The following is a 12,973-nucleotide window of genomic DNA, read 5'->3' as shown; positions in this document are numbered from 1 at the left end:
GATATGATAAGCAAGTAAGGAATGAAGCAATAAATTCTGCTGATTGGTAGACAAAATCATTTCAATTGAGCTGTAAAGGTTAAATAGAAGTTTCCCACGTGAAGGGGAAGAGGCAAGTTTAGCAAGAGGAACAACTTGAACAAGGCATGCAGGTGTGAAAGCACATGGTAACTTGAGGAAGAGTAAATCGTCCAGTGGGTCTAAAATGTACAGGGTAATGAGCAAGGGGGTGTGTGAAGCCAGAAAGTTGGAAGGAGTGGGTCGCACCAGGGTATAAAAATGATTGGATAAGATGCATCCAGAGGAACTGTAAGAAAGCATAGAGTGTTTTACAAATGCTGTAGTTTACCTTGAATACATAAAAGAAATTCTCCATGAAAACTCACATCATTCCTCCCTTTTACTCACAAAAGGTTTGGCTTGAGTCATAGATTGATTTGCCAGATTTCTTAACAGAGTGTTTCCTCTCCCCAGGAGGCATGTAGAAACTTTCAGAGTGGTGGGGAGTGGAGAACAGGAAGTGATTCAGTTTGAGTGCTCATTGTTGCCTCCTTCTTCCATATCAGTTAGTCTGATCTTCCCCAAGAAAGAATTAAAGCCACCACAACCAATGGAGGAGGTCAGTGTACCCACACTTCCCTCTTATCTTTTCCCTCTGCTTCCCTGTAAAATCTCTCAGAATTAAGTCATTCAGTGTTGCCAAGCTTAGTCATATTTTCCATTTCCCCTCTCTCCTACCAGCCAGGATCAATTTTGGGGTGCTGACTTCTTTCAATAATTTTCTGGTACCCAGCAATGGGTTAGTATAATTCTACCATACCCTCAGAGTTCCTCTGCACAAACAAGAACATGCAAGCCTGACAACACAGTGAATGGAATTGAAGGCCCAGGAATTCAATTTCACCTTATTCTACCAATGGCTCCCATGGAATAAGAGAAAGAACCAAATGGATTTGATTTCAAATTCTGCCTTTGCTACTTACTGACTATGTGGCCTTTTGCAAGACAGTTAATCACTCTGAGTTTCTATTTCCTCACTTCTAAAATGGAGGAAACCATATCAAATACTGGTGATATGGTGACTATTATAAACAATGTATGTAAAACATCTGATCCACAGAAGATGCCCACGATACTGTAACTGTTATCACCATTAGTGTCATCGCCACCACCATCATTATTCAGAGTCTGAACTAATGCAGACTCCCTGCTTGGTTTTATTCCTTCTCTCTTACTGCCCTCCATCTGTTCCTCACATAGCAGGCAGAGCACTCTTTAAAAAACCCAGTCATATTCCACATTACTTAAAACCCTTCTTTGGCTTCCCATTGCACTTTGAATGAAATCCAACTCCTTCCCCTAGCCTCCAGGGCCCAGCCCTCCTTGGTTTCTTCCTCCTTTCTTCTCCAACCCCATTACATTATACTCTCCCAATTGCCCAATATGCTCCAGCCACACTGGCACTCTTAGTTCCCTAAAAACTGCAAGTTCTATCAGGGCCTTTGCGCCTGGAGTTTTCTCTATCCAGAAGGCATCCTCTGTCCCCTCTCGGCCATATGTTCTTCACACCCTTTGGGCACAGCTTAAATGCCACCTTCTCTGACCACACTATCTTAGTACCATTCTAGTCCTTAAACTTCCTCATCAATCTAATTCTTATTTATCATATTCATAAATGATTTATTTGTATGGTTATTTTCTCAAAATATATCTCCCCCCAAAAGAATAAACTCCAGGAGGGCAGGAAGAAGCTTGCTTTATTCACTACTGTATCCCTAGCACCTAGCTGAGCACTAGAAAAGTGTTTGATTTATTATTGTTATTCTTAGCACCTGTACAGATACAAATCCACACCATTTGTGAACTCGGTACCTCAGAGAGGTTGGGATTTCTCTATAATGATTACCAGCTATATTTCTTTTCAAAGCATTTAACTACTTCCTAGGACATCAAAGATTAAACTTTCTATTTTCTGTATCATCCAAATTTTCCATAATGAACATGTATTTTTAATAAAAATTTCTCATAAACTCTGCATTTTAACAAGACTCCTCACTCCAATCTGATTAAATTAATTTATTTTAAAAGTAAAATCCACAAAGAGGAAAGAAAAACCAGCAGCCAATTAACACTCTTAAGGGTATCAATATTTTGGAAGAGAGAAATTGCTAATCAAACAGCATCACCTGACATATAAGAGATATTTACCAATTCAATAAACAATTTTCTATTTGATCAAATGTAGATTATATGACAAAGTAAAATGAAAACTGTTGTGCAGTGTCCCATGGATTAACGCTGATGGAATACATAGTCACTGGCAACTAATGGGCCCTCAGTATTTGTGGAATGTAGGTTTCTGGAAGCCTTCTCCAGCCAAAGAAGCAATCATTACACATGGCAACTTTGGAAATGATAATATCGCATACATTTTTGTTGTTGTTGTTGCTGAGTTACCAACTAATGAATTTCTATTTAAGATACTATTCCTTGATTAAAATCTCATTTCAGGTTTTTATTTTACTTTTTGTGATTTAGTGTTAGTCGCTCAGTCATATCTGACTCTCAGTGACCCCATGGACCATATAGCCAGCCAGGCTCCTCTGTCCATGAAATTCTCCAGGGAAGAATACTGGAATGGGTGGCGATTTCCTTCTCCAGGGTTTAGTGATTTAAATGTATGTCATTTCCTCTGGAATGTTCCTTTCCACTACATGTACACTCTTACCCTCTTCTTCCTCCTTTCTTAAAAAGTTCCTTCTCTTTCCTTGTATTGTCTAAAATATGGCTTTCCCCTGGTGACCCTACTATTCTTAAACCCACTCTCCTTCATTGTGTGCCCATTTCCCAGCACTAATACAGGAAGCGGCACATTTCTCATTTTCCACTGCCCTTGGTAACCTCAACCCTGGGCCCAACTACTTATATTAATGTCTTTCCATTCTGGTTACCAGGGATCCCAACATCCTTTTCTGTTTGAGTTGCCTCCTCTATCGTCACCCTCAGTTGACTTCATTGCCTGCTTTAATGATTCTTTAGTCCTCTACAGGGCTTTGCTGGTGGCTCAGATGATAAAGAATGTGCCTGCAATGCACAGCTCACTCACAAAGCCTCATCCTGACCACCATTATCATCAGAACATCTCCACCTCCAAGACAGGAACACTGGAATTCACCTGTTTATAATATAAAACAAGCTTCTATATTTTTACTTTTCCCACTCCCATTTTTAAAACCTTTAGAAATTGTGCTAAAATGTAACAATAAATATAATACATCTGATCTTCATTTAAATCATTTTAAGTGAATATGAAATACACTGACATTAGTGAGCAACCATCATAATCCAGCTCCAAAACTTTTTTCATCTTCCAGAAATGAAGCTTGATGATCCATGAACAGTATTACCCCATTCCCTAGTTAAGTCTTTTAAGCATATTTATATTTCCCTTAATCACTGTAAAGCTTCTCACAACCTACTTTATGAAGAAGAATCAGGCCATTTTCCAAGATCCTCAAGTTCATGTTCCTAGACCCGACATTTCACATCTCCCTCATTCTCTCACTTTTCCTCCTCTCCTACACAAAGAAATATGCCTTCTCCTTTTCAAACCTTCCACTAGTATTCTCTCCCCCTCTCTCTTCTCTGTCTCCTCTGGGACTTTGATATAGAAAACTATTTATATAGTTTTGATATAGAAAACTATATCAGTTTTCTCTTTCTCATTCACTACTTTCTCTCTACTTTGAAACACACCTAAGAGTTTCATATTCTAATAAAAAAATAAAAAAATACTAACAAGTGTTAAGTTTTACTATATTCTAGCTATTATGCTAAGTGCTTAAAATGTACCTCCTTATATAATTCTCATAAAAAAACCCACGAGTTCAAAATATTATAAGAAAAAGTGTTATTATGAGGAAACTGAAGCTTTAGAGACATCAAGTAACATGCCCTAGACTTTTCACCTAACTAGTTAGCAGCATCCTCCCTTCTCCATGCTGCTGTCAAGATACCATTTTCTCTGTGTTTCCCTTCCATTACTATACTTTTAAAAAAAGTCTTTCTCCTTTCTTCTTCACACTGCAGCACACTGCACTTTCCTACCACACTTAAAGGACTCTCTCCAAGGCCTCTAATCTGCCAGTTCTCTGCACTGCTCACTACTGTTCATCAAATGTTCCTTTTTGAGAGGATCTGCTTTCTTAGCCTTCATAATATGACCTGTTTTTTCCCCTTCTCTTTCTGATCTTCTTTGCTAACTCCTTTTCTTCTCTTGCCCCTTAAATGTAAGAGTCTCCACAGTTCCATCTAGACACAGCTTTCTCTTCCTGCTCCACACTCAGCTGAGCCAATATCACTTTGCTCCCACATAATCAATAGTTATGCTTTCACAAATGAACAAATCCACATGGCTAAGTCTGGCCTTCTCAACCAACAACCCAGCTCCAGCTCCCTGCTGAAATTTCCATATAATTGTTCCTTAAGTTTGAGATACCATTTGCCCCATATTACTCATTGCTTGTTCCTGTCAATGAACTCCCCACCTGAGTTTTCTACCCAGAACCACTGGCACCAATTTCACTTCCTTTTGCCTTCCCGTCCCCTGTCCAGAGCTGATTTACCCACATCCAAAAAGAGCTATGGAGGCTCTGTGGCAGACACAACACTGAACTGCGAATGAACTTTGGTTCTAATCCTGACTCAGCCGCTAAAGAGCTATGCTACAATAGAGGTAGGACCAGGGATCTGGAGCCCTTTCTCACTCTAACATTCAAGGACTCTTATGAACTATGCCTGCAGCACTAATCACCTTCATCCCCTCCTGACTAGTCTCACTGACACTGCCCGAGCTCCATCCTCTCTGCTTTTTGCCTGGGTTATTTAATTGGCCTCCTAACTGGCATTCTTTCCTTTCTTCTAGTCCTTCATACAGCCATAAAATTACATTCATAAAACACATCTTTGATATTTCTCACTTGCTTAAAAAACTTATAAAAGATTCCCGTTAGCTACAAAGTAAAAGTCAAACTCCTTACCATTATATTCACAGCTCCCTGCATTCTACTCCCCACATAACATATGAAGCCTCACTTTATCTAAATTGGATTACAAAGGTGTTTGGGATAAGCATTTGGGGGAAAAGAAATCCCTAAATTACTCTTTATACTAGACATAATAAGGGATTAAAGATTTAAATATTAAATAGTAAAGAATAAAACTTTCAGAAAGTGGCATGATAAATTAATTTATAATCTTTGAGGAGAGGGCGTCTTCAAAGCAGGACACAACATCCAGAAGTTATAGAAGGAAAAGTTGATTAAAATTTACCTCGTAACATGGGTGTACCTATGCCTGATTCTTGCTGATGTTTGACAGAAAACCACAAAATTCTGTAAAGCAATTATCCTTCAATTAGAAAATAAATAAAGTGGTAACAAAATCAATCAAACATGAGTAAACCTATGGCTGATCATGTTGATGTTTGCTAGAAACCAGTGCAACACTGTAAAGCAATTATCCTTCAATTAAAAATAAATAAATTTTTAAAATATCTTTAAAAAGTTTACCACATAATACTTGAAAACTTATGTCAAAAAAATGTTAAATGCAATTAACAAATAGTAATCGGTACTGGGGAAATTTTTTCACAGACAACAATTTCACCTCTTAATTTACAAAGAATTCGTATGTCATTAATTTACAGACACTGACAACAAATTTTTTTTTTTAAAGTTAAATCTCACTAAATACTTACAGAAACAAAATTCAAAACCATAAGCTATTTCCCACTCTTTAGAAAGCAAACATTTTAAAGACCATTACAGTATACTAACACATATATATGGAATTTAGAAAGATGGTAATGATAACCCTATATGCAAAACAGAAAAAGAGACACAGATGTACAGAACAGACTTTTGGACTCTGTGGGAGAAAGCGAGTGTGGGATGTTTTGAGAGATCATCATCGAAACATGTATATTATCTAGGGTGAAACAGATCACCAGCCCAGGCTGGATGCATGAGACAAGTGCTCGGGCCTGGTGCACTGGGAAAACCCAGAAGGATCGGGTAGAGAGGGAGGTGGGAGGGGGAATCGGGATGGGGAATACATGTAAATCCATGGCTGATTCATGTCAATGTATGACAAAAATCACTACAATATTGTAAAGTAATTAGCCTCCAACTAATAAAAATACATGAAAAAAAAAAAAAGAAAGCAAACATTTTAAAGGTGATGACCTCCCCTACCCTCACTGGACCCCTGATGCTAAAGCAATGGAGAAAGGGCATTCACTTGAATTGCTGAAATTATGAATCAGTACAAACTTTTTGAAGTGAGTTGGATAACATCTATCAAAATATAAGATGCTTATACAGTTTGATCCAGAAATCCTGCTACAAGGAATGTATGCTACCAATGAACTTACAAAGGCTTACCAGAATCACAACACACAAACACACACACACAGACCTGTCAGTTGCAACACTGGTTATAGCAGAAAAGAAGAAAAGGGAAAAACTGGAAACAGTCAAAGAATTAATCAATACAAGAGTGCTTATAGTATATTTATATGATTATGTATATTTGTAATGCTTCCTGTAAAAAAATTTATTCTGACATGTAGAAACGTCATGTTTATGCTTATGATGCATGTTAACTGTATGATGAAAAAAGCTTACAAGATAACATTAGCAGTATGATTCTACTTTTTATTTAAAAATAGATATATATAATACTTCTTCACTGGAAAAAAGAATGTTAGGATCTACAGTATACATGCTTTCCTGTCACACATTTTCTAAGTGTACATATATCATTTTTATAACTAGAAAAAGATTACTTAAAAAGTTTTCAAGTTTCTGTAGGAAAGAGAAAGGCAATTAAATAATCTGGGTCCTTATATGCTCTACAGTGAGTAATAAGTGTGTAGAGTCCAAATGATAGAGGTTTTATAAAAGTGAATGACTGAGTATAACTCACTGAAAGTGCTCTGGCTAAAATAATCTGAAAGCTCTGTTTAGGACTTGGTTGTGGGAAGGTGTCACAGTCTTTGTAGACTGGGACCTGGGGACTGGAGTGGATGAGAAGAGGGAAGCAGGGGACCCAAGTCTCAAGTGAAACAAGGGTGCTTTATTTGCAGAAACGCATGTTTATATATCTTCATACAAGGCAGCTTTAGGCAGTAAAAAAATTGAGCAAAAACAAAGCCAAGCAAATAACAATCTTTAACGGGCCAGAAAGCATTCCATATCCTGAGTAAGAGGGGCATAACTGAATAGATTACCTTTAAGTAAAAGGTCACCAAAGGGAGTCACTGAAGGGAGTCACTGAAGGGAGTCACTGAAAGGAATCCAAGCAGGTGCCCTTTCTCACGATCTCAGTCCTGAGAACTGCGTGCAGCTCTGCTCATTCCTATTTTCCAGGAACTGAAAAGGAATAGAGAGTCCTTGAGAAACGGCATACCAAAGAAGAGAATAACATATTGGATCCCTTAAAGTTGAACGTCCCCTGACAATTCCCCTTTTTAAATTTTTTCATAATTGGGGGTGACTGTAGATACTTTTGTTTGTTTAGTTTGAACAATTTTAGTTGAAAGGCATAGGTATACTACAAATATAATCACCAGGACAACTATCAGCATTATAGTTTCAGATCCAGTACTATGTGTAATGTTTTGAAAACATCCTCGAGGGTCCAGCCCAGATAATTGATCAATTAGCTGTTCAGCTAAGGTTTCCAAATTGTTGGAAGAGAGTAAACTCTTAGAGAAAGTTTCAAAAACTTTCTTTTGCAACAATTGTACATTTAAGGAAGTGTTATTATGTATATTTTGCAGATGAAATTTGATTTGTTCCCAATAGTAAGCATTATGGTTGAACCAAAATGGAGTGATACAAAATTGAGTAGAATTCCAAACATAATTTAATAATATTTGTTTTTGTAAATCTATTAACTGATCTCCAACCCATTGGATGGCTGTTTTTAATCTCTGAATTTTATCTTGAACTTTTTCATCTATCTGAACCTGAGTGACCCATATAGTATGAGCATTTTTAGTCCAATTCTGAATAAAGTTTTGTGTTTGAACTGAAGTTTGTAAAGCAATGTCTGTGACAGCAGCAATGGTGAAAATGGCTATTAATCTCAAAATGTCAAGAATTAGCCATCCAATGAATCACTTAGATCGTCGGAGTAATTTAGTGAGTAACCAGGAGGCAAGTCCTGTCATGGGACCCTCTTCCCAGGGTCGTTGGAGATCTACTGGCAACCATAGACTACGTCGAGATCAAAGAATCAAAAGGGATTTGTTTTTTAGAGAAACAGAGGAATTAAGACAAGTATACAATTTGTAATCTATACAAGTCACAGAACATAAAGTCTTATTAAATTGTAAGTTTCCTATGGCTATAACAAAAGGAAGGGGGAACACAAGCTTGTATAAAATATGAATGATTATAATGGAAGGAATAGTTACTATGATTACAACTTGTCTCTGAAATATCTAGTCCAAGTTTCAAGTTTTTCAGTACTTGCAGCAAGTCTCCAGATGTCCCATTGTTTAGGCCCAGTCTGTTTATTGAGGACAATTCAAGGGCAAGGAGGTGCCATTCCGCCATCAAGCCAGCCAAGGAGTCCTTTGTCATGGAAGTGTTTCATCGAACTGTTGGTAACCCTGTATGTTACTTGAGTAACATAATCATACACAGTACTGTTAATATCATCTGAGCAGTTAGATAACCACATACCATAGGGTCTCCAATGAACAATGGGGTAATTGGCCATAAACATTAATTTACCTGATTTAGCTTGACATCTATCCCAATAAACAGGAGTATATTTAAAGTCCTTATAAGTAAACCCCTTACATTCCAACTTTTGTCCTTTTCCTAGAGTTTTGGTAGTATTGGCATGGTTCTCATAAAAGGACAGGGCAGTAAAGAGTCCAAGCAATGTGCAGAAATTCTTTTTTGGAGGCAGGATGAAAGTCCACATTTGTTGACAAACACTAATACATAATTCTGCTGGGCCCATGCATAAAGGAAGAATTTAATAGCCTAGAGAAATGTTAATTAGTCTTCTTTCTCAGGATGAGAGGGCCCCTCCAAGTTCCAAGGAGGAGGCATATGTACTGAGTCATTAGTGGATATGATCGGTCCTATGTCTGTCCATTTTATAGCCTGCAATAAAGGGGGGTTAGGTATATAAGCCCAATAAGGGTGATTAATCAAGTCAGCCTGAGCGGGAGAAGCAAAAGCAAGCAACGCAAGCATAGCAACTAAAATATTTTCAGGATTCCGAGGCATTCCCTGTTGAGAAACCAGATTTTCAGCTTGATTAGTAAGGGTTTTTATCTGTCCCCAAGTTGGGAGATCATAAAGTCAATGATGTCAAATGCGGCATTTCTTGGAAATTTTTAAAGCTGCCATGGCTTGTACTGGAAACTTGTACAAACAAACATGGCTTGTACTGGGGATTTTGCTGTTTCTTCTCTATCTTGAATGCTGGTGGCTCCCCTGGGGTGGATCTTCTGAAGAGGGAGTCAACTGATTTCATTGGATCCATCTGGAGAAATACAAGCATACCCTTTTTCCCTGTAATATTAATTTTCCAGATTTCCATTGTTTAGTCAACCCGTCTTGATACCAAATGGGCAGAGGAAGGGAGGTGTCCTTCAATGCCTCAAAATGTTTTCCTGCTTTTGTCAAAATATCTCCTTGTGGTACGTTTAAAAAATTTAAAACAAATAAAGCTGTATTAACAATAGTTATAGTTTCATTTGTTGTTTCAGTGTGTGATGGGCTCATTCAAATGTGCTCATTCAAATCCACAGCACAATCCTGTGCTTGTGGATTATAAGGAATATCTGTAATATGTTTAATAGAAAATGATTGTAAAAATTGTTTGAATTGTTTAGAAATATAAGCAGGGCCATTGTCTGTTTTTATAGAACTGCTGCTGCTGCTGCTAAGTCGCTTCAGTTGCATCCGACTCTGTGCGACCCCATAGACGGCAGCCCACCAGGCTCCACAGTCCCTGGGATTCTCCAGGCAAGAACACTGGAGTGGGTTGTCATTTCCTTCTCCAATGCTTGAAAATGAAAAGTGAAAGTGAAGTCACTCAGTCATGTCAGACTCTTAGCGACCCCATGGACTGTAGCCTACCAGGTTCCTCTGTCCATGGGATTTTCCAGGCAAGAGTACTGGAGTGGGTTGCCATTTCCTTTTTCATTTATAGAACTAGGTGTTCTCATTATTGCAAAGCAAGCTAACAGGTGGGTTATAACATGTCGTGTAGTTTCACCTCGGAGAGGTGTGGCCCATATAAAAGAAGAATTTGTATGATTGAGACATGTAGGAGGGAAGAGGGAGAAAGTTCAGGGCAATGAGTTATATCAATTTGCCATAGTTCATTGGGTTGTAATCTTCGAGGATTGATACCTTGTGTAATGGGTTGAAGATGTAGGGGCCTATAAGTAGAGCAATTATTAATGAGTTCTTTAGTATGTTGGTATGGAATTTTCCAAATTTGATGTAATGAGCCAGCATTATCGTGTAATAGAGCATGTTGTTCTTCAGGAGTAGCAAAAGAGACAAGTTTATCAGCTTGTTCATTGCCATGAGCCGTAGGGCTAGGAAGACAAGAATGTGTTTGAATATGGGTAATATAAATGAGGGAAGTGCGGTTCTTAACAATAGATTGTAGTTCAAGAAAAAGTTGTTGAATAATAGACTGATTAGAATTTATGGTAGAAGTTTTTATATATCGTAATACAAAAACTGAATATAAAGAATTAGAAACTATATTAATAGGGTAAGGATATAGGTAAATAACCTGAATTAGAGCATGTAATTTATTTTGTTGAGCAGAGTGAAATTTAGTATAAAAAACTTTATATTCTTTGAGAGACCAGAATGAGGCTTTAGCATTTTTCAGTTTAGTTCAGTTTAGTCACTCAGTCGTGTCTGACTCTTTGCGACCCCATGAATCACAGCATGCCAGGCCTCCTGTCCACCACCAACTCCCAGAGCTTACTCAAACTCATGCCCATCGAGTCGGTGATGCCATCCAGCCATCTCATCCTCTGTCGCCCCCTTCTCCTCCTGCCCCCAATCCCTCCCAGCATCAGGGTCTTTTCCAGTGAGTCAACTCTTCGCATGAGGTGGCCAAAGTACTGGAGTTTCAGCTTCAGCATCAGTCCTTCCAATGAACACCCAGGACTGATCTCCTTTAGGATGGACTGGTTGGATCTCCTTGCAGTACAAGGGACTCTCAACAGTCTTCTCCAACACCACAGTTCAGAAGCATCAATTTTTCGGCGCTCAGCTTTCTTCACAGTCCAACTCTCACATCCATACATGACCACTGGAAAAACCATAGCCTTGACCAGATGGACCTTTGTTGGCAAAGTAATGTCTCTGCTTTTTAATATGCTATCTAGACTGGTCATAACTTTCCTTCCAAGGAGTAAGCGTCTTTTAATTTCATGGCTGCAGTCACCATCTGCAGTGATTTTGGAGCCCAAAAAAATGAAGTCAGCCACTGTTTCCACTGTCTCCCCATCTATTTCCCATGAGGTGATGGGACCAGATGCCATGATCTTAGTTTTCTGAATGTTAAGCTTTAAGCCAACTTTTTCACTCTCCTCTTTTACTTTCATCAAGAGGCTTTTTAGTTCTTCTTCACTCTCTGCCATAAGGGTGGTGTCATCTGCATATCTGAGGTTATTGATATTTCTCCCAGCAATCTTAATTCCAGCTTGTACTTCTTCCAGCCCAGCATTTCTCATGATTAGTACTTTTAGTCTTATATACAAAACATCAGTTGGAGGTATAGGTTGTGATATGACAATGTGAAAGATAATAAATTTTGTATTTTTGAAGAAATTTCAGAGTTTGTTAGAAGGATAATGAAATGAAATTTCTCTAAAATATTCTAGAAAAGCTATTTGGAAATTGGTAGAAGTTTGTAATACATTCTCAAATTGAGATTTATTAATAGGTTTTACAATTTTATGAGGATCAGAGCCAATTAAGAGTCTTAGCTCTATTTCTTTCATTGATAAGGATTAGAGCGATCAAATCAAGATAGGGTGTAAGTGACCTTGTCCCTCTAAAATGCGTATAGATCTATTCTATTGGGTGTTCTTGTTGGGCAAGAAGTCCTGTGGGAGAATGGAGAGAGGTGAGTATAAATAACCCTAGAGGTAAATCAAGTCTAATATGAGTTAGAAACTGCTTTTGCAATTTATTTTGTATTAAATAAAGTTTTTCTTGTGTTTTTTGTGAAAGTGAACGAGGGCTATTTAAATTAGGGTCTCTTTTTAAAGTGTTAAATAAATTAGTCAGTTGATAATTTGTAAAGCCTAAAGAGGGTCTAAAAAATAAATAGAGGGTTTAATCCAATTTATATCACCTAAAAGTTTTTGAAAATCATTTAAGGTTGATAATTTATTAACATGAATCTGTGTTAGTTGAGGAGTAACATGTTGTCTGTTAACAATAAATTTTAAGTAATGGTAAGGTGTAGAGGTTTGAATCTTTTCATGGGCAATGATTAATCCAGACTCTTTTAAGTATTGTTGAGCTATGTTAAACATCTGTTGAGTTTTTAAAATAAAAGGAGTTGAAAACAATATATCATCTATATAGTGAATAACAAGAAAGTTAGAAAACTGTTTTTTCATAGGTTTAAGAGCTTCGGCTATATGATATTGACATATGGTGGGAGAATTCATCATTTTTTGAGGCAATACAGTCTATTGACATCGTTTGTGAGGCCTGATATGATAGGATAAGGGAGAGAGAAAGCAAATCTCTCTCGGTCCAGAGGGTGTAAAGGTATAGTATTCTAGAAGGGACTGCTTGAGGAAAAAGAAGAAAATAATATAGGGTTGGTATATTGACGGCAGCATTGCCGGATGTTGAGGATTTGAGGGAAAAGATGGAGTTTGCCTCTGGTTTTTGTT

At 37.7% G+C, this 12,973-nt stretch overlaps 1 protein-coding gene across 3 annotated transcripts in view; it reads left to right on the top strand.

Annotated features, from left to right (window-relative positions):
* The window catches only part of IL33 (interleukin 33), a 59,411-nt gene that overhangs the window by 23,348 nt on the left and 23,090 nt on the right, over window positions 1-12,973 (top strand). The window contains exon 1 of one of the 3 annotated variants that reach the window (XM_061132410.1): window positions 9,956-10,055. The exons of the other annotated variants lie outside the window; for them this stretch is intronic. The gene's annotated coding sequence lies outside the window, so the exon portion shown is untranslated. Of the gene's footprint in view, window positions 1-9,955; window positions 10,056-12,973 lie in introns of those variants that run through there. 3 annotated transcript variants of the gene reach the window in all.

The sequence above is a fragment of the Dama dama genome, chromosome 29 (genome assembly GCF_033118175.1).
Source record: "Dama dama isolate Ldn47 chromosome 29, ASM3311817v1, whole genome shotgun sequence".
Taxonomy (NCBI): Eukaryota; Metazoa; Chordata; class Mammalia; order Artiodactyla; family Cervidae; genus Dama; species Dama dama.
Note: the sequence above shows the minus strand (reverse complement) of the source record. Positions and strands in the feature narration are given on the sequence as shown.